General features: G+C 37.0%; 1 protein-coding gene across 1 annotated transcript in view; it reads left to right on the forward strand.

The window, feature by feature from the left end:
- samd12 (sterile alpha motif domain containing 12) overlaps nt 1-19,729 on the forward strand; it is a 112,545-nt gene that overhangs the window by 41,916 nt on the left and 50,900 nt on the right. The gene's annotated exons all lie outside the window — the stretch shown is intronic.

A 19,729-nucleotide genomic window follows, 5' to 3' on the forward strand; every position in this document is an offset into this window, starting at 1 on the left:
TCTAGACTTCACTGTTGATTTTAACCCAAACATTAAACTAATTAAACTAACTGTTCTGCTTTTGTAACTTGCTGTTAGTTGTGCAGTAATGACATGATTCAAATTGAGAACGTGACTTAAAAAAAATTATACCATATTTATTTTTATTATTTATAATATTTATTTTGTTTTGCACTTCATCTTTCATTTGCACATTTCCTTTGTGTAGTCTTCCTTTTTTCTGCATGTGTATGTATATTATTATTAGTGTTATTTTTTATTATGTCGCTCTTTGCCATTTTAATTACGTTTTTATTATGTATTACGTTTAATAAAGTATATTCTGATTCTGAACTTATCCCAGTGGCCAACATGCTAGCAAGCTCACATGTTAGCTGGTGAAGTAAGAGTACAATTTGTTTCGAGTCGTACCAAGTCTCCCAGAATTTCTGGGAGTTTTATCTCGCATATTAGTAAATGCACAACACACAGTGACTCCAAAAACACAAAAAAAAAAAAAAAAAAAAAAAAAATACACAAAAGAATGACAGATACACACAATTACAATTATTTGAAATTCACATCATTAAAACAAAAATACACAAAATTAAAGAAAAATATACAAATAAATAACAACGATGTACACGAAAGACTCCAAAAGCAGAATGACAAAAATTGTCACAATTACAAGCAAAGCACACAAGACGATTACAAAATACACAAATTCATAGAAAACTATACTCAACAAAAACAAAATATACAGAATGACACAGAAAACACACGTTATGACAAGAAAACTAACATCAAAGACACACAGTGAGAAAATATACAGAAAATGATAATAAAAAAAAAATACACAGAATGAGACAAATGTACAAAATGGCAGCATAGGCACATAAACCAGGATACTATTCAGAATGGTGATTATTCAAAATGCTGACCTAAATGTTAATAATGTATGGATCAGACAGCCCCCGCTGGGTTAAAAGTTGCATTTTACTGGTCTAGGCTGTGAAAAACCAGCTCAAAACAAATGTTAGCTGGTTTCTTCTATGTAATAACAGTGCCAGTGCAAGATATGTGCTTTTTTGTGCCAAGTGAATGTTTGAAAGTGACTATTACTGCCTGATATGAGATTTGGTAACTTGGATTGTCTTCGTATGCATTATGTTTTCAAAAAGTTTGTGTAATATTATTATTATACAGTCGACATCCATCGCATTGACACAGAGGAGCTCACTCTGGGAAGGATTAGTTGATAAAACTTGTCCTGTTACTACTTAATTTATGTACATATATGCTGTAAAATTTAAAACCATAAAGCAAAGTCAGATTAATAAAAACAATATTTTCTGTGGAGAACAATCCCTGTAATGCGTTGTTGAACTGGTCTCAACATCACAGATATGTTTATGCTGGTATTATATGAAGAGATTGATGGAAAGTGAATGATGACACTCAATATTACAAAGAAATCCAACATATTACGCCTATATCCTCTCCCAAATTATCTGGCACCACTTAAGATTTTGACTTTAAGCTGCTGAAACAATTCTTACCGTATCAGTGCTCATACGTTTTATGTTTCATTAAAAACCTGTGACTTCCAGCATCTTCTTTTTCAGTCAGTAATTCAGCAGCTCTCCACATCACCCCCCCATGCTCCCTCCCTCCATCAGCACCCATCTGCTCAGACTTTCAAACAGGACTTTGCCGCAGGGGCTGAGAAACAAATTCTGGAGTTGTTGTCACTGTAAAAACTCTGGAAATATTAAGTGTGCGATATAGGAGGCACTATTCCCTTTGCTTGTGTTCTGGTCCCTTAGTAAGAAGAGCGTAGGATGAGAAAGGCACAGTGTGTTTAGCTGAATGATGACACTGGTTTAGGCTACGGTCTTTTTCCTCCTCTTTTCTTTTTTCTTTTTGTCTACTTTGCTTTGATTTTTACCTCTGTACTACTTGTTTATACTTGGTTTTTTTTTGTTTGTTTTTTCTGGACTACACGGCAGTGAACATAATTTCAGCCCCAGCAGGAACCAGCCTTTCCATGGCTTTTATCAAGGGACAGAAAACATTCATCTTTCTACTTCTGTATTGTTTGACTCAAGCAAATCTCAAGTCAAAAATCACCCCACACAGGCACACATTTAATGATAATCAGTGTACCATTTGTTCTTTAGTTATTTTGTTTTAAAACCAAATCAAAATAACAAATAACTGGTGTAGCTGTTTTGTTTTACTGACTTTAAAGGGGCAGTATTGTGAAAAATTTACTTTATAATGTTTTTGCTACAGTGATATACATTCCTTTAGCCTTGTTTCCTCCCTCCCTTGTTATTCCACATTTTGTAAAAAGTCAGCTCCAAAAGGTCGAGTTGGATTGTGATGTCACAACGCGTAAACTCCTCCTCTTGACAATCCTGGCTCCTCCTCCCCATAAGTATGTGAGATCCTCCCTTTCACACTTCCTCACAGGTAAAACAAACACTGAGGTTTAATATAAAATATACATTATACATTATTGCCATTTATGTAAAGCCACATACACAAAATGTGTTCTCTGCATTTAACCCCTCCCTGAGGAGCAGTGGGCAGCCAGGGAGCAGTTACAATCAATTCCACTTTTAGTAACCGTTATACTGCCTCGTAATCACCTTTGACGTGTTTGTGATCCAATGCAACGCAGGAGAAAGACAAAACAATGGACTATCGTCTTCTATCTTTAAAAGCAAGTCAAAAACCTTGGTGTTCTGATTGAATGAGATCTGACATTCAGCAGTCAGATCAAATCTATCACAAAACAGCCTTTTACCACCTAAAGAACATCTCCAGAGTGAAAGGTTTAATGACTCAGAAAGATCATGAGAAAGTGGTCCATGCTTTTATTTCCAGCAGACTGGACTTCTGACAGGAATCCCCCAAAAGAGCATCAAACATCTACAGCTGATTCAGAATGCTGCAGCTCAGGTCTTAACCAGAACAAAGAGGTCAGAACACATTACTCCAGTTTTAAAATATTTACAGTGGCTCCCAGTCAGCCTCAGAATAGACTTTCAAGTTCTGCTGCTGGTGTATACTGTAAATCTGTGAATGGGTTTGGTCCAGAATACATGACGTGAGATGTTAGTCAGGTATGAACCTAGCAGGTCTCTCAGATCTATGGACACAGGTCAGATAGTGGAGCCCAGATGAACACACATCGTGGAGCAGCGTTTATCTGACTCACTATCACAATAGCCGTGTAAATATCCATGTGTTATACTGTAATGTGCAGTTTCTTTTGGCTGAAAACAATAACAAGTGTGTGTGGATAGCAATAGAAAATTGCTATAGTGATCAGCTGTTGTGTGTAGTCAGTGTCTACAGACACGTCCACTCATGTATATCATCAATCAATCAATCAATCAATCTTTATTTGTATAGCGCCAAATCATAACCAATGGTATCTCAAGGCACTTTACAGTAGAGCAGTCTTAAGGATGGACTCTTCATTTTATGGATACACACATATGCATATATACGTATATACACATACATATGTATCCCACACCCAACATGAATTCATGCATGAAGGCCCCAAAACAGCCTGTTTTTAGAAGCGTCATGATATTGACTTTTCAGAGGGCTAAAACTCTGGAAAACAGGCATGTTTTGGAAAATAAACCTCAAATACTATTGGGGTTCTTAGAACAAATGGAGATGTGTGAAAAATAGCATAATAATGGACATTTAAACCAAAGCAGAAATTCAGAACCCAGAAAAGCAGCATTTTTATGTTTTAAAATTAAAATATTAATGGTGAAATCTTGGATATTTACAGGGAAATTAGAGCGAGAGCATGTCACATTCTGTCAGAGCGAACAATGTTACGATCTAAATAAACAGGTGACTGACTGACTGTGAGGAACAATAGATGTTTTTTTTTGTCAGGGAGTAAAAGTCCACCTCCATCTCTGTGTCCCCTCTATGTGGTGAGCTTAAAACATGAAGCTCTCGCCCATCGTTTCCCCGTAAATATCCAAATATCTCACAAACGGAACAGGATTTAGTTCTAAAACAGAAAAACGCTGTTTCTGTTTAGGTTTTTAGTCAGTAAAACTAAATAATCAAACTGTTTATTTATTTTGATTTGGTTTTAAAACGGAATAACCAGAGAACAAAGGGTACACTGCCATAGGTGTAAAGTCAATTCTTAGTTACTGCACTGAGGCCAATGCCTGTGACTGGGTGGGGAAAAGTGAGAAAAGCCATGGAAACAGAAGTATTTTAAATCGCTGAATCCGTCGCTTCTGGAGTTGCTCTCAGGCAAAAAAAAGTGAGAAAAATGGAAGAAAAGATTGAGTGTTCTTTTCCGGGCTCCAGGCACTGTTCCTGGAGCTGTCGCTGAAGGAAGACACAGCTGTTAGAAAATGAGTTTGAGAGAGAACGAAAGGGATGAAGTTAGAAAGTAAACTGGATGAAAGTGATAAAACGAGGGAAGGAAGTAGGAGGAATGTTGAGAATATATAGTGAATAGAGGGGGCAAAAGACAAAATGGAATGAAATATATAAAGTAATGCAAAAATGATTAGTAACATAATTGATAATGTTGTACAAAAAAATTGCTTTGAAATGTTGTTTAATGTTGTAAATTCATGATAAAATCAGGCCGGCGGCTGCTTTGTGCTTCATTTTTGCTGCAGTACCATACAAGAACTGCTGGGGGCAGTGTCGCATCACAATTTACATTGTGAAGAAGAGTTGCACAACAGAAGAAGAACCAACCTAAAGTCTCAAAAGTTTGGGACCATTTTACTGAAAATGTATACTACACATCTGAGGTTGAACTACTATCTGTGACATGAAACTAACAGTAATATGTTAGGATCAAAGCAGCAGAAAATCTCAATAGCGTAGCGTTGAAAGGATGGTTACATGACTTGAGCGCCAAAATTTTTTATTTTTTTTTTTTTAAATGAACTGAATTAATATATATTTTGTACAGTCACTGTGTTTTATGGCACTTAAAATATTTGTATATTATGTACATTATATTAAGAATTTTTTTAATGAAATTGGGGAAACTGTAATGAAAACTTTTGACCACTAGGAAACCTACATGCGCAAAAAACGGTCCTGGGTTACTACGTGCGCACAGACTGTGTTTGCGGAAGTAAATATGGAGGCATCTTGTCCCAGCGTCTGTGGCCACTGATACTATGTATAACATAATTTATAGTTATTTATTTTACTACTTTCCACTCTGTCCTCCACTGGGGTTTCCCCCCTCTCTCACCACCCCAGCTGGGATGCAGAATTATGACATTATCGCATTTTGAACATTAGCCCATTTTGACATCGTAAAGCACTGCAAAATATCAGATGCATGTAGAATTTATAGGCACATATGAAAGTATCCTGGGTCAGTTTTGAAAAAAATCGAAGTTGTACTGTTCACAGACATTAAAAAAATCAGATACATGTCATATGTGAGTAAAAAAAATTGGAACTGACCTGCAGTGTGAACATAGCCATAGTTATTATGTGTAGAATTAAAGAGAATATGGGAGAGAGATCGAGATCCTCTCTAAATAAAGGCAGTGTGGAGGAGAAGGCAGAAGTGTACAAGATACACACACAAGTGGAAGGCAGGGGAGCATGAGTGAGAGCGAGGTGTTGTAATTACTGCAGTGTACCCAGACAGAATTAGCTCAACGGACAGTGATTAACCTTTAAGGCTTGCTGGGCCATGGGAGAGAAATAATGAGATTTTGTCTCTATGTCTGCCTCTTTGCACTGGGGGACATGATCGCTCTTTGCCTAGCGTCAGCAGAGATGAGCCAACGCTATCCAAACACGCTTCGAGAGCTCTGAAACAACAGTAACCACCCAGTGTGAAGTGCAGACAATGTGGGCCATTCTGATGTATTGTTACATTGCATTGATGGAGGCTGGAAAAGAAGTGAGCAGGTAAAAGTTGAATACAAGAGGCTTTAAAGGTTCAATATTGTGCCATTTTTTACCCATCTCCAATTGTTCTAAGAACCCCAACAGCTTAGTATTTGTTTATTTTCCCCAAACTCGCCTCTTTTCCAGAATTTTAGCCCTCTGAAAAGTCACTTTCATTAAAAACAGACCATTTTTTGGCCTTCATGCATATGCATTAGTAGGCGTGTTTGTAGATGCCAAATCCACGCCTCGCACTTGGAGAGGGCTTGGCTTGCACTTATATTATACTGCATATGTGTGATTCCAATGGAGCTACCAAGACACTTCCTTCCACTCACCTCTTCTAACCACAGGAATAGTCAATTTAGTCCCAGGAGCACTTATGTCTTGAATGGGTTGTCATCACGCAATAGCACGGAGGAGAGAGACTCTCTTGACTGGATTACATTTAAATCAATGTAAATGACGCAACCTCACGTTATCTCCCTTCAAGCGACGTGACTTGCGTGATTTGAGCGACTAGGTCAAGCGCAACCTCGTTGCTCAAAATTGAAACATTTGAACTTTTCATGCGACAACTCCCTCGTCCTTCACTGTCTGTAGATCCGAGGCTGTAGCCCTTCCTTCCCGCTGTGAGATGGCTGCAGCAGAGGATTCCTCAACTTATCGGGGCAAAATTTAAGCAGTTGACTCCTTGAATAAGCCTACATTCTGAGTAAACTCATCCTTTAGTTACACTGTAAGTTAATCATTTAAACCGTAAAAGCGTTAGTAAGTGCTATAAACATACGGCCAGAGTGAGAAGGAAAAGGAGAGGTCAGACCTCTCTCTCCCTGTTAGATTAACTGTGATATCAACATGCCTTTGCCATGTTTGTTTTACCTGTGAGGTAGTTTGAAAGGGAGGAGCTCACATTCTTATGTAGAGTAGGAGGAGCTAGGATTGTCAGGAGGAGGAGTTTCCCCTTTATGACTCATAAGTGGGCAAAAATCCAACTCACCCGTTTGGAGCTGACTTTTTACAAAATGTGGAATAACAAAAGAGGGAGAAAACAGAACTTTTTCAACTTTAGCCCTCTGAATGAAGTTAAAGGGATGTATATCACTGTAACAAAACCATTAGAAAGTGCATTTTAACTCCAACATTCAGTTGTACAAACATTATTTTTATTCATAAAGCCTGACTTTACTCCAACTATTACTTCCTGCTTATTGACTTTTGCTTTTTTTTGTCTTTGTCGACTTCTTGAGTAAAGTTTTAGGTGCAGGTATTTTTATATGCGGATAAATTTAGTGTATTCATGAAAATAACAAAAGATAATCCTTTTGCTCTCATTTCCCAACACAAAAGACACAGGATATAATAAAACAGACGCCTTTCTTTAGGCAAATTAAAGTGAGTTATGGCTTTGTATTAACCTTACTGGCAGCTTAAAAAGTCTAACTCTGTGACAATAGAGACGGGGAATGAGAATGCTATGATTAATTAGGTTGTTTTTCTTGATAATGGCTTCAAACCGTTCCGGTAGTTGCGTGTAATATCCTCCAGTGACTGTGCAGAATCTCCCTGTATTAACTAATACAGCCTTGATTTGGATGCTGTTAACTCATCATCTTTGCCACATCGAGAAGAAGAAATATCTTTTACTCTTCTTCTGTGTTTAATTTTGTGCTTATAATCATTTCGGAGATTTCAGTAAATATGCTATTACTGGCTTGTGAAATGATCACTCTGAAAAGAAAGTTGAATTACACAGCTGACAGCGCTCCACCAAAGTGCTTCTCTAAGTGCAGAGTGCTAATCGGCAAGTGTAGACACAGGCTCACTGCTGATGCTTCATTTAGTGTAACCGAGCCTCAAGTGGAGAGGAAGCCGAAGACAACTTTGGAGGAATTAGACAAAGTGTTTGCAGTGATATTTGTCATTTGAGGTTCATTTGTTTCCACTAATGAGTAATCAATTCTGTATTGAGTCGTGAGTGTTTTTAAAGCTTTTTTGTTTGCACCCTGGTTTGAGAAAACAGGTTTTTAAGCTTAAGTATCTTCTCTTCCTTTCATATATTCTAAATGTTTGCTCAAACATGTTATTGTTATATTGAATGAATTCAAATACATGAGATTAAGTTTTGGGATGTTATGATAGTCGATAAGTTATCATTGAAATCGCATATAGATTACACAAAAGTTAAAATATCCAAAATTATGGCTGTTTTCCTCAAGGTAAAGCAGTCACTGAATGAAAAGTCTGTGTATACTGTTTAAGTGTAACTCACTGATTGTTCGGTATCTGACTTATTGTGTTGTAGTGTGAGGGCTGTGCCTGTAAATCATACACAAATCTATGTTTTCTTTTATAGAAACAAGCTCTGAGAATTATTAGTGGAAGTGGATACAGGGAACATACAAACTCGGTGGTAGAGTGGGTCATCCAATAACCGAATGGTTGGGGGTTCAAATCCCGCCCTATCCAAGTCATTGTCGTTGTGTCCTTGGGCAAGGCACTTTACCCACATTGCCTTGTATGAATTGTGCATGAATGTTGGTGGTGGTGGTGCGAAATGACAGTCATGCTTCTGTCAGTATGCAACAGAGCAGCTGTGGCTACATTGTAGCTTACCACCGGTATGATTGTGTGAATGAATAATGGTTTCTGTACGCGCTTTGAGTCTCCTCAAAAAAATATAAATTCGAGCCATTATTATTATCGTTTGGTAGAATACAAAATTTTAAAAACAATGTTCAAAGCTCATTTAAAAATCTGACCCACAAATCTGCAAAAAATAAAATAATGATAATTAAGAGAGAAAGTTATTCTAACCTACGAGGAACAGAGATAATCAAAAATTGAGAACAGTGACAAAAGAAAGGTGCTGTACTTTGTTTAATGTAAAACATTTTTTTGGAGGGGGTAGATGTTGTTTTTTTTTATTTTTTCAATGTGGAGAAGAAAGAACATTTGTTTTAATGTCTTGAATGAAATAAATAATCAGACAAATACCAGACTTTCCAAAATTAAATATGTCTCATTGCTCTATTGTCCCAGTCAGTCACAAATACACACGCTTTCTACTCATTTAGTGCAAATTTATGAATTTATTATCAACAAACTACAGCCCGACCAATGTGGTATTTTTGGGGCCTATGCCAATATTAAGGGTTTAAAAAGATGATGTATCTGTATATATCAGTTAATACCCGATAAATCGGTCGATATATGAAATGAGAACATTGGACATTTACACAGGATTTATACTGTATATGAACACATTCTTATAATACCCAAAATACTAGTTAAAAGAGATTCAATTAAAATAAGGAACTTTAATTATCAACACTGTCAACATAAGGATTGTAAAGCCACTGACAAATAAGAAAAGGCAAACTTGTACTGGAACATAAATATTAAAAAATGGAGTCCCTTAAATCGCAGAGTGAACGTGGATAAATTAAAAAAAAAAAGAAAACAAATTGCACTGAGGATATTTTAAACCATCCAACTCAAAACACTGCTTGTGCATAGATGTATTTATCCGTGTTCACATCAGAAATATTCATTTTAATTCCTACACACTGTAGTGTAGATACTACGTTACTCGATTAGTCTTTCTCTCAGAAAATGTTGAAAATGTCTTCATTACCTGCAGGGCCGACATTAGTAGGGTCTTTAGTGAAGGCTGGCTCACGGCCGTGTGTTCTGCCGGCTAAGGTGAGAGAACAGAGTATCTTCACTCAGTCTTTACTGAAACTATTCACTCTAAAGTTTAAGGAGCTCAGGGTGACTGCTGCCCTTCCTTTGGGCGTCTCAATGACTCAGATATCCTTCTGGAGTGTGCGGGGAGCCGAGCCCGCTCATTATTTGAGCTATTTCCTCGGGCTCCGGCCCTCTGTGGAGGCCCATTCTCCCTGGACTCCATCAATCCACCCTCACCCCCATCTACTCTTTACTGGCAGAGAAGGTCAAATTAATGCTTTTTTATTATTTCCCTTCAGTAAGATCCCCCCTCTGAGGCTCCGTCTATGGCTCAGTGCCTGAAAGATATGATTAAAGTGAATACCTGAGTCTGACCAAGTGAATTACTTATTATTTTTTTCCCTCATTCAAAGCAATACGTGTTACATTTATAGTTTTACTCTCCTTTTAAATGCCTTGGTTGCTTCCAGAGCTGATTTGGTAAGGGCTTGCACTCATATCTACTGTACTTTTTCTTTTAGGGTCTCATAGGGATGTAACGATTCACTCAACTCCCGATACGATTCGATTCCCGATACTGGGTTCACGATACGATTCTCTCACGATTTATTTTACAAAACAACAAAATTACGTCAAAAACACGCACTAAGAGAAAAAAATACTATTACCAGCAATGCACAAAACTAAAACAGACACATTAAATGAGAGAAAAATACCCAAGGTCTCTACAAAATACTCAAAAATAACAGAAACATGCAAAACGACTTAACAAACAACCAAACGACACCAAAAACACACACACTGAGATAGAATAATTTAAATATTATCAGAAACACACAAAAACGACAACTAAAACACAGAATAAGAGAAAAATATACTGAATAATAAAAAAAAAAAACAAACAGACACACAAAATGACACAAAAACCACACAATGATGAAAGAAATGATCTTGATTAGAATATGAACTAAAAAATACGAGTTATTCTTGGTTTCACACCAGGCAGGAGATGACGTCAATGATAACGATAGAAATAAATCTATTCAGGAGGCACTAAATAGTGTTTGATTTCACTTATTTACAAAATGAGATTCTTTAAAATGTCTGTTATTACGCATTAATTCCATCATTATGCTTTTTTTTTTTTTTTTACAGATTCATGAGCAAAATGTTGTAGTCGGACAAAGGGGGTACTGTACAGGGTCAAGGGTTGCTAGAAGAGTTTCCTGGTGTTCTGAAAGGGTAAAAGTGGGTCTCTTCAGAGCTTACTGTTCCCCTTTTTATACTGTGCCCTTATGGATTAAATTTAAGAAGGCCAGCATCCACAAACGTCAGGTTGCTTATAATAATTGTCTCTGTATCTTGCTTGGTAAACCAAGATGGCATAGTGCAAGTGAACTCTTTAGTAAAGTACAAGTCATCACTTTTAATGCTCTTTTGAGACGACTGATGTTCAAGTTTATATGTCGACTTAACAGTTGTAGTTCTTATAATGATGTTTATTAACCCTGTCCTCAGTGCTGTAAGATACCAGTCTGCTATGTGGAAACACTGGTATAACTGTCTTTTTTAAATATCGTTGTAGTTTTTTTTAATGGACCTGAGTCTAAACAAAAAGATTCATTAAATGATTGATTGATAAGACAAAGTTGACCCTCCTGGATTGGATGCCTTTCTATTGTCCTTCATTGTTTATCTTGCTTGTCTTCTAAAGTCCCTTTGAAACATTGTCACCTGTTAAACTTGTATTAACAACCGGACAAAAAGCTATTTAGTCGCAATATTAAGCATAAAGCAAGAAAAATCGCTCACATAACAGCTGTGAAGTAGGCAAAAGTTTTCGTCACTCGCCTTCAGACGAGGAAGCCAGAGTAATGGAGCTGGAGGAAATAATATTGTAATTGATTTGGTTTTGTTTTGTGGATCAGTTCCTGACAGAGGAAATAGACTCTGGGTCCTCAGAGGAGTCGACAGCAGTCAATGACTATTTTAAAAGGAGGAGGACAAATGTATGCGCTATAAATGTCTGTTGTTTTCAAACTGTTTACATTGTCCACTTTACCAAGTGTAATAATAATTACTGCAATTAGCATAGATTAGCATTGAGGCTAGGAATAAGGTAGATGAGAGGATTCATTTCTCTGAAAAGCTGCATTCTCTAACCTTACTAATTAAAGGGAACTTAAATGACAAAGGCAGCTCAATAAAAAAATTTAAAAAACGATTATATGTAAACTTTTACTCGTAATGCGATAAGATTTAAAAGCAAGCTTTATATGCATTAAAAAAGCACTTTAAACGCATGCTTGTGAAGGACGACATTTGATAACTGATGTAGCGATTAATCAGGGAAGCGCTCCGTTCACTTAACGCCAGGAAGTGAGTTACTACAAAGAGTAGCTCTGTGATGCACTTTTGAACTCCAGGAGTTTGTTTTGCTACATTGATTCACACACATTTACTGTTGATTGTCCTAAATTAATCTGCAATACTTCATACAGTGATCACGGTCAGTGGGTGTTTTGGTCATTGAAATTTCTGTTTAGAAAAGGAAATTGAAAAACAAAATATGAGTGGTTATTTGTTTTCTGTTTTCCAAATGCAAGGCATATTTCTTCATTAAACAGAAATACTAGAGGACGAAAACAAAAAAAATGCCCGATTTGTATTATGATGAGACCGGAAGTTGTTCTTTTCAAAATAAGAGCACATATGAAGACACAGCTCTTTTTCTGGTGCCAAAATTAATGAATTATCTCTATATTTTGCCTGCTGTTTAAAATGTATTTGGAACCGTACTCAGAAATGATTTTTGAAATGACAAAACTAGGTTTGTCATCTGCAGAAATTGCTACAAATATATTGTACTTATTACATATATTATAATGGATTAAACAGTTTCTCCTCACATGTCTTGCTGAAAAACTCCCACTCTACTTTGGTGCTATATTTTTGCAGCAATATCTGCAGTTGATGAGCCTTGTTTTGCCGTAATTCATATATTTTGGTGCCAGGAAAACAGCAGTGTCCTCATATATGTGCTCGTATCTTGAAAAGAACAACTTCCAATCTCACCATAATGAAAAACAAACCTTTTTTGTTTTATGTCCTGGTATTTCTCTCCACCGATTTTTTTTTTTTTTTTTTAAACGATTTTTTTTTAATTTATCCTTTCTTCACCCTGATGAAGAAATATTACATTTTAGTTTTTAGATTTATTTTTCTGAACAGAAAATTCAATGACCAAAACATACACCGACCTGATCACCTAAAGCTGATTGACCCAGTTGTCGAACCATCACAATGTTGAGCTTTGTGAAAACTTAAATTTACTTTACTCTTGAGGTTGTTTAAGAATGAAAAGCACACATGACAAATTTTCTCTGGGGGCATATTGTAAACTGCCCCCGCCACTTGCAACAATTGTGTACTTTCATTGTAATTAATGCAGTCATAGATTTGTTTGCACTTAAAGCTCTCTCCTCTTGTAATCACAGGAAATAATACATGCCACTTTAAAAGACAATAGGAAAGAAATGATCAAAAGCAGGCTTTGTGTGAGAAACACTGATTAACCCAGGCTACATCAAATGTAATTGGAGCCATTAGTCTTTTTTAACTGGATTGCCTGCCAAAATGTCAGCCTTTCTGTTTTGTCCTTGTCACATTTTCTCTCTCGTGTTTCTTTTTCTAACTTTCAGTAATTAAAACTGATTGGCTTATTGTTTGAAGAAAAAATGAATAAATAAAAAAAAAGCAAAAATAGCAGTGTGTGACAGGAAACTTGAAGTTCTTATTTTACTGAGCTTGCTGTATGACATGTACTTAAATCAATTAAGCATGAAAAATGTGAACTACCATTTCCTGAATAACTAATGCTAATACAACTTTTATATCCCCTAAGGCAGAGGTGTCAAATTAGTTTTAGTTCAAGGGCCGTATACGACCCAGTTTGATTTGAAGTAGGCCGAACCAGAATAAAACAAACTATTTCAATGGAAGAAAAGAACAATTTCATCGTTATTGCAAAATGTTTAATCAATGTATTTAAGTCAGTGAAATGGCAGATATCAGCACATCTTTGTTTTTGTCGCATTTTTTTTCCCATTTTTTAATGTCATTCTTGGGAATTTTGTGGGAATTTGTTAGAACTTCCAAGGTTTTCAAAAAATTACCAGTTCTTGCGACAATTTCCGATTGAAAATTATTACAACCATGTAATATAAACATAAAAATATGAGTGTATTTCAATACATTTGCAATGACAGAGAAATCTGGAACTGGCCAGATAAGTACACAGCAAATTTCACAGTGTTAAATTAACACTTAAAGATTGTGCCCAGGTCTATTTGGTCCTTATCTTAATTGGTGTTAAATTAACTCTTTCTGTGTTAAAATTTCAGAGTAAAATGAACTTAAAATTGGGTTAAAAAAACATTAACACTGCCTAACACTGTGCAGTGTTGACAAAACTTAACACTACAGGTTAAATAACTCTGGAGAGTGTAAATATGACTCACAGCAGTGTTGACCATTTATTCTGCTGTGGTAATAAATCAACTCAGACTTTTTCACACTGCAATAAGTTATGGAAGATTAACACTGGACGCTCAAATAACTCTTTTACGTGTTACATTTTCACTCTAATGTTGAGATGATTGACTCAGCTGCAGGGAAAACCCTACTGGAGTCAAATCCTAAGGTTAATATAGATAAATATGTGATGTTGTTTTAACACTTCTGTGGTGTCAAATTGCATCTATCAAGAATAGCTCAATATTGCCTTTTAAAATGCACCATTTAATAAAAACAAGTTACCACAAAAATACATTTATTAATTTCACTTTTTATTGTACAAAAGGAACATTGGTATTATATTTTCTAAGGCTAAAAATGAATACACAACAAAAAAAAGGTATATTCAATTTAACAGTTTTCATGCATCGTATGGGAGAAAATATGAAACTATATAGAATGAAGCATGTATTTGGAATTATTTTTTTTACATTTTCTTTTATCCTATCAACATTTGATATATTCAAACACGTTGAAGCTGAATTTAGCTTCAATCATAATGCTGTTACCTAATGCAAAAATGCATTAAACACTGATTTTTATTCAAGCTGGTAATCAGACTTTTGAGACGCTGAACAGGGATTTATAGTAGATTCTTATCGAGTAAATATTCAGCTGGTATGGCCTTAGAATGGACATCCATCGTCAGTGTGTCCGAATGCTCCACCAAAATGAATGGGCCAGTTTTTTTGCTTCGTGGATACACATGACCCCGATCCATATCTTTAATGTAAATGGATCTCTTGAGTGGATTTCCTTTTTTCTGCAGTTGCCTAGAAACAATTACCTGCACTCTGTATATCCTGCATTATTGCACAGAAAGAGGCCAACCTGGGAGACGGTGATAAATAAACCAACAAAATACGCATTGCTAGAGTTTCAGAACACTAACAACAGAACATAACATGTAAAGAGTGAGAATGTACAACTACACCCTGCCCTCTCCACTGCTTTAGTCATGAATCTAGACGAGAAAGGCGCGATCGTTATACTTGGATTAATTATTTAAAGCTCTTATTTCCCAGAGCTCGAGATTCTCCTTAGCCTTGTGATTGTCTTTGATATTGCATGTGAATGAGTTACAAGGTAAAGGTTAGCTTGAACTGTAAAATGGTTCAAACATAAAGTGTCAAAATGATGAATACCATTTGCACTTCACGCAAAGGATTTTAACTCACATGTAACAAAGTGTGACCTGCATCCTAATTCTCTTAAAAAAAATAAATAAAGGTGATTTGTTCTCAATAATTTAAAGTTATGATTTAAAAAATCATGATAAACAAGAGCTTAAGTGAAAAAAGCCATCACCAGGAAATGGTTAAAAGCAGATCTTCTCAACATGGAGGAATGGATTAATGTGATGGAGAAGATATCCTCATCCCTCAGAATTGAAAAAGATACATTTAAAGGTGCAGTCCGCAACTCTCAGATCCCTCTCTCCCCCTCCCTCCCCGCTGCTCTCTTGCCCTGCCTCCAAACCGACAGCAACATCACAGTAATATAACATGCTCTGTTAAAAGCATATTACTGCAGAGTTTCTTTCTCTCTGTGTGCACATGTCTCAGCAGCAGCAGCAACAACACAGTGTCACTTACAGCAGCCCACACGGAGGCTGCTGTGCGCACATGAACAACACATGCACTACAGAGTGCTAGTGTAACAATTACAAATCAAACATAATGTAAATCAGCAGCAATAATTACCTTTCAAGCAGAAAAGTCACAAATTCCATCTTCTACTCCTCCAGACCATATGCTGTAAAAAGACGGCACTCTAGCTCCGGGAAAGGGGCGGGGACTGTGAGCAACAGCTGTGAGACAGTCCATCAAACACAAGCCTGGCTCTGATTGGTTCGTTTTGCTTGGTCGCAGTGCATTCTGGCAATCTGCCAAAGGCTGCAGGAGCAGCAGGGGGGACTCAATGAGTCTGTTTTTTTTCACACAAACTCACTTTTATAAGAGTTGCAGACTGCACCTTTAACCAGGTCTAGAGCAAATGGACTGAGTACATGAAACCGATCAGATCTGATTTCATTTGATTTAACTTGTGCTTTTTGTAAACCATCCCTGTTTTTGTGTGAGAGAATATGTTGGTATGAGTGGGTGCGCCCCAGTTATGTTCTGTTTCTTATTGTGTTCAACTGTAATATTGTAAAATATATTAAAAAATAATTAAAAAAAAAAAAAAAACATGGAAGGGCAGTATGGACAGAATTGCCTGAATTTAACTATAAACATCCTTTTTTGTATTTTGGAGTGAATATGGTTGTGAATAATGTCTGTGATGGAAATTTACCTTTCTAAATAAAAAGAGAATTAAAAACAAAAAACAATAGCTTTCGAGAGTGCAATCTTAAGCCAGGCACAAAATATCCTTTTTGCCAGATATTAGCAGTTATCTGGATCAGTGATCTTCATCATGGTGGAGGATCACTTTAAAGGCTTGGACCAAATGTATATCCTCATTAATAACCTTACACTAGGTCCAGATGGTCACATTTTTTTTTCTTGGAATAATCATGATGAAATGCGCAAACCTGGTCCGATAAATCTTATTGGGGTGATTGAGGAATCAAATTTCAAAAAGATCGGTCAATTACAAACCGAGATATGAGTTAGCAAAATGTCGCCAATGATGAAAGAAAGATGATTTCATTTTTCAAAGTGATCCAGAATCAGTATATTGCTGTAAGTCCCTTCCAAAATTTAACAAAATTTTTCATGGCGTAAGGTCAGACGTTGAAGCATTCTGATTCATTTTGATTCTGATTCTGATTACAATCCATTGAGATGAAATCTTGCTAACAGGCAAACAAACAAATTCAATTCAACTTTATTTATATAGTGCAAATTACAACAGTCATCTCAAAGTGCTTAACAAAATATAGTCCATAGTAAGAAAGAAAAAAAACCCAACATGGTCCACATGAACAAGCGTTTAGTGACAGTGGGAAGAAAAAACTCCCTCTTTTTTATAGGAACAAATCTCCAGCAGAACCAGGTTCAGAGGTGGCAGCCATCTACTTCCACTGGTTGGGGTTAGTGAACAGAAAGCCAAACAGAATAGGATAGAATGATAGTCCATCAGTGTCCCAGTTGAGCCGCAAACTGCTAACAAATGAATAAACAGGCATTTAAAAACTTACCACATGACAGTGTTAATAATCAAATTTAAAGACTTACTGTGCATATGTATCTATGTGAAGAAAAAAATCAGTATATTCCCTGTAAACGCTCATCCATGCCCAGTTCCGAGTTGTTGTGTGGTGCAACAGGGAGGCCCTTGTTGAGCACTCTTTCCTGAGGGCTCCGGTTCCTCAGGAGTTTCAAATCAAGACCAGTTTGTTGTGCTGTCAAAAGATTAAAGCCGGCTTCTGGGAATGGCCTTGTGCTATTCCACATGATTGATCTTTCCCCAGCCATCCACCCTCCACTGCTCTTTCTTTAAATGCCACCCTATTATACTCATGCCTGTTCTTCTCTTTTGATATTCTCCTCACAATTACCTTCAATTTGAATGACTGTATCTCACATTTGTCTCCACTTCAGTCCTTTAACCGTCACCGTTTTCCTTTCATGTCACCCCCTTCTTATCCTTCTTGGCTTTTCTTTCCCTTGTGTCATGTCTGATTCCAATCAGTTGTCCTGTCCTGCCACCCACTGTCCTTGGGGACATTTTTTATATATATTTACAGCTTTTAATTGTCCTTTAGTCTAACCCCTCCATGGCCTGGCTCTGCTGCTGCATTTAATGAGGGACAACCTGTGTTTCCCACTGATGGCTAACTGCTTGAGTTATTGTTTTGCACAGTTCATACCTGCGGCTACATTCCTTTAGGAAAAACTTTAAATAATGAACTTTACTCTACAATCAATGTACCTGTACTAAGGGTTTGTTTTTTGCAAGCTAGTGTTATACTTGTGAAAATTGACGCTGTGGTCGATCCTTTGTGTCGCACATTCATTTTTATTCCTGCAGAAGTAGTGACAAAACATTTCAGTCCTAACGTCTGTGGTTGCTCCGTGTTACTCGTACTGTCTGACGTAATTTCAGAAAGTCAAACCCATATATGATATATGCTCATGACACAGAGTGAAATATTTCAAGCCTTTATTTCTCAAAATGATGATTATGGCTTACAAAAATGTAAGGCTTCTGAAAAGTATGTTCATTTCTTAATACTTGGTTGGGCCTCCTTTTGCATGAATTTCTGCATCTGCATCATGCGTGGCATAGAGGCGATCAACCTGTGGCACTGCTCAGGCGTGATGGAAGCCCAGGTTGCTTTGATAGCAGCCTTCAGGTCATCTGCATTGTTGGATCTGGTGCATCAGGCCAGTTTGCTGGCCAATCAAGCACAGTAACACCATGGTCATTGAACCAGCTTTTGGTACCTTTGGCAGTGTGGGCAGATGCCAAGTCCTGCTGAAAAATGAAATCAGCATTTCCATAAAGCTTGTCAGCAGAAGGAAGCCCTCCTGAACAAGAGACAACGTCAGAAGCGTCTTACCTGGGCTGTGGAGAAAAAGAACTGGACTGTTGCTCAGTGGTCAAAAATCCTTTTTCAGATCAAAGTAAACTTTTCATATAATTTAGAAACCAAGGTCCCAGAGTCTGGAAGATGAGTGGAGAGACTCAGAATCCACGTTGCTTGAAGTCCAGTGTGAAGTTTCCACAGTCCGTAATGATGTGGGCTGCCATTTCATCTGCTGGTGTCAGTTCACTGTGTTTTCTGAAGTCCACAGTCAACACAGCATCTACCAGGACATTTTAGCTGACAAGCTTTATGGAGATGCTGATTTCACCTGCCCACACTACCAAAGGTACCAAAAGCTGGTTCAGTGACCATGGTGTTACTGTGCTTGATTGCCAGCAAAGTGGCCTAACCTGAGTGGAAGGTGAGAGACACCGGACCCAACAATACAGATGACTTGAAGGATGCTATCAAAGCAACCTGGGCTTCCCTTACACCTGAGCAGTGCCACAGGTTGATCGCCTCCATGCCACGCAGCATTGATGCAGTCATTCATGCAAAAGGAGGCCCAGTATTGAGTGCATAGAAATGAACATACTTTTCAGAAACCTTACATTTTTGTTTAAAATATCCTTGTTTTATTGATCTTATGTAATATTCTAATTTTCCAAGACACTGAATTTTGGTTTTTCATTATCTGTAAGCCATAATCATCAAAACTTAAGGAAAAAAAGGCTTGAAATAATTCATTCTATGTGTCATGAGCCTATATAATATATGGGTTTGACTTTCTGAAATGAGTGACAAAAAATATTGAACATTTTCACAATATTAAATTTTTTTTAGATGTACCTGTATATCAGCCCCAAAATGTCAGCTGTCCCGACTCAAATGCTGTGATTCATTCCTGTCATTCACGTTTTCCATCACTATGATTGACTTTGTGTGTTCCGCCAGCGGACCATGAAATTGTTGCTGCAGGAGTCACAAAGAAAAAAGGTACATGCAGAAAAAAATGTAATTATGTAGTATAGTGCTTTCAGATCTTTTTGTATTACAGTATGTCTTTGTTCCAGTTGCCCA

Source organism: Gouania willdenowi, chromosome 11, assembly GCF_900634775.1.
Source record: "Gouania willdenowi chromosome 11, fGouWil2.1, whole genome shotgun sequence".
Classification (NCBI taxonomy): domain Eukaryota; kingdom Metazoa; phylum Chordata; class Actinopteri; order Blenniiformes; family Gobiesocidae; genus Gouania; species Gouania willdenowi.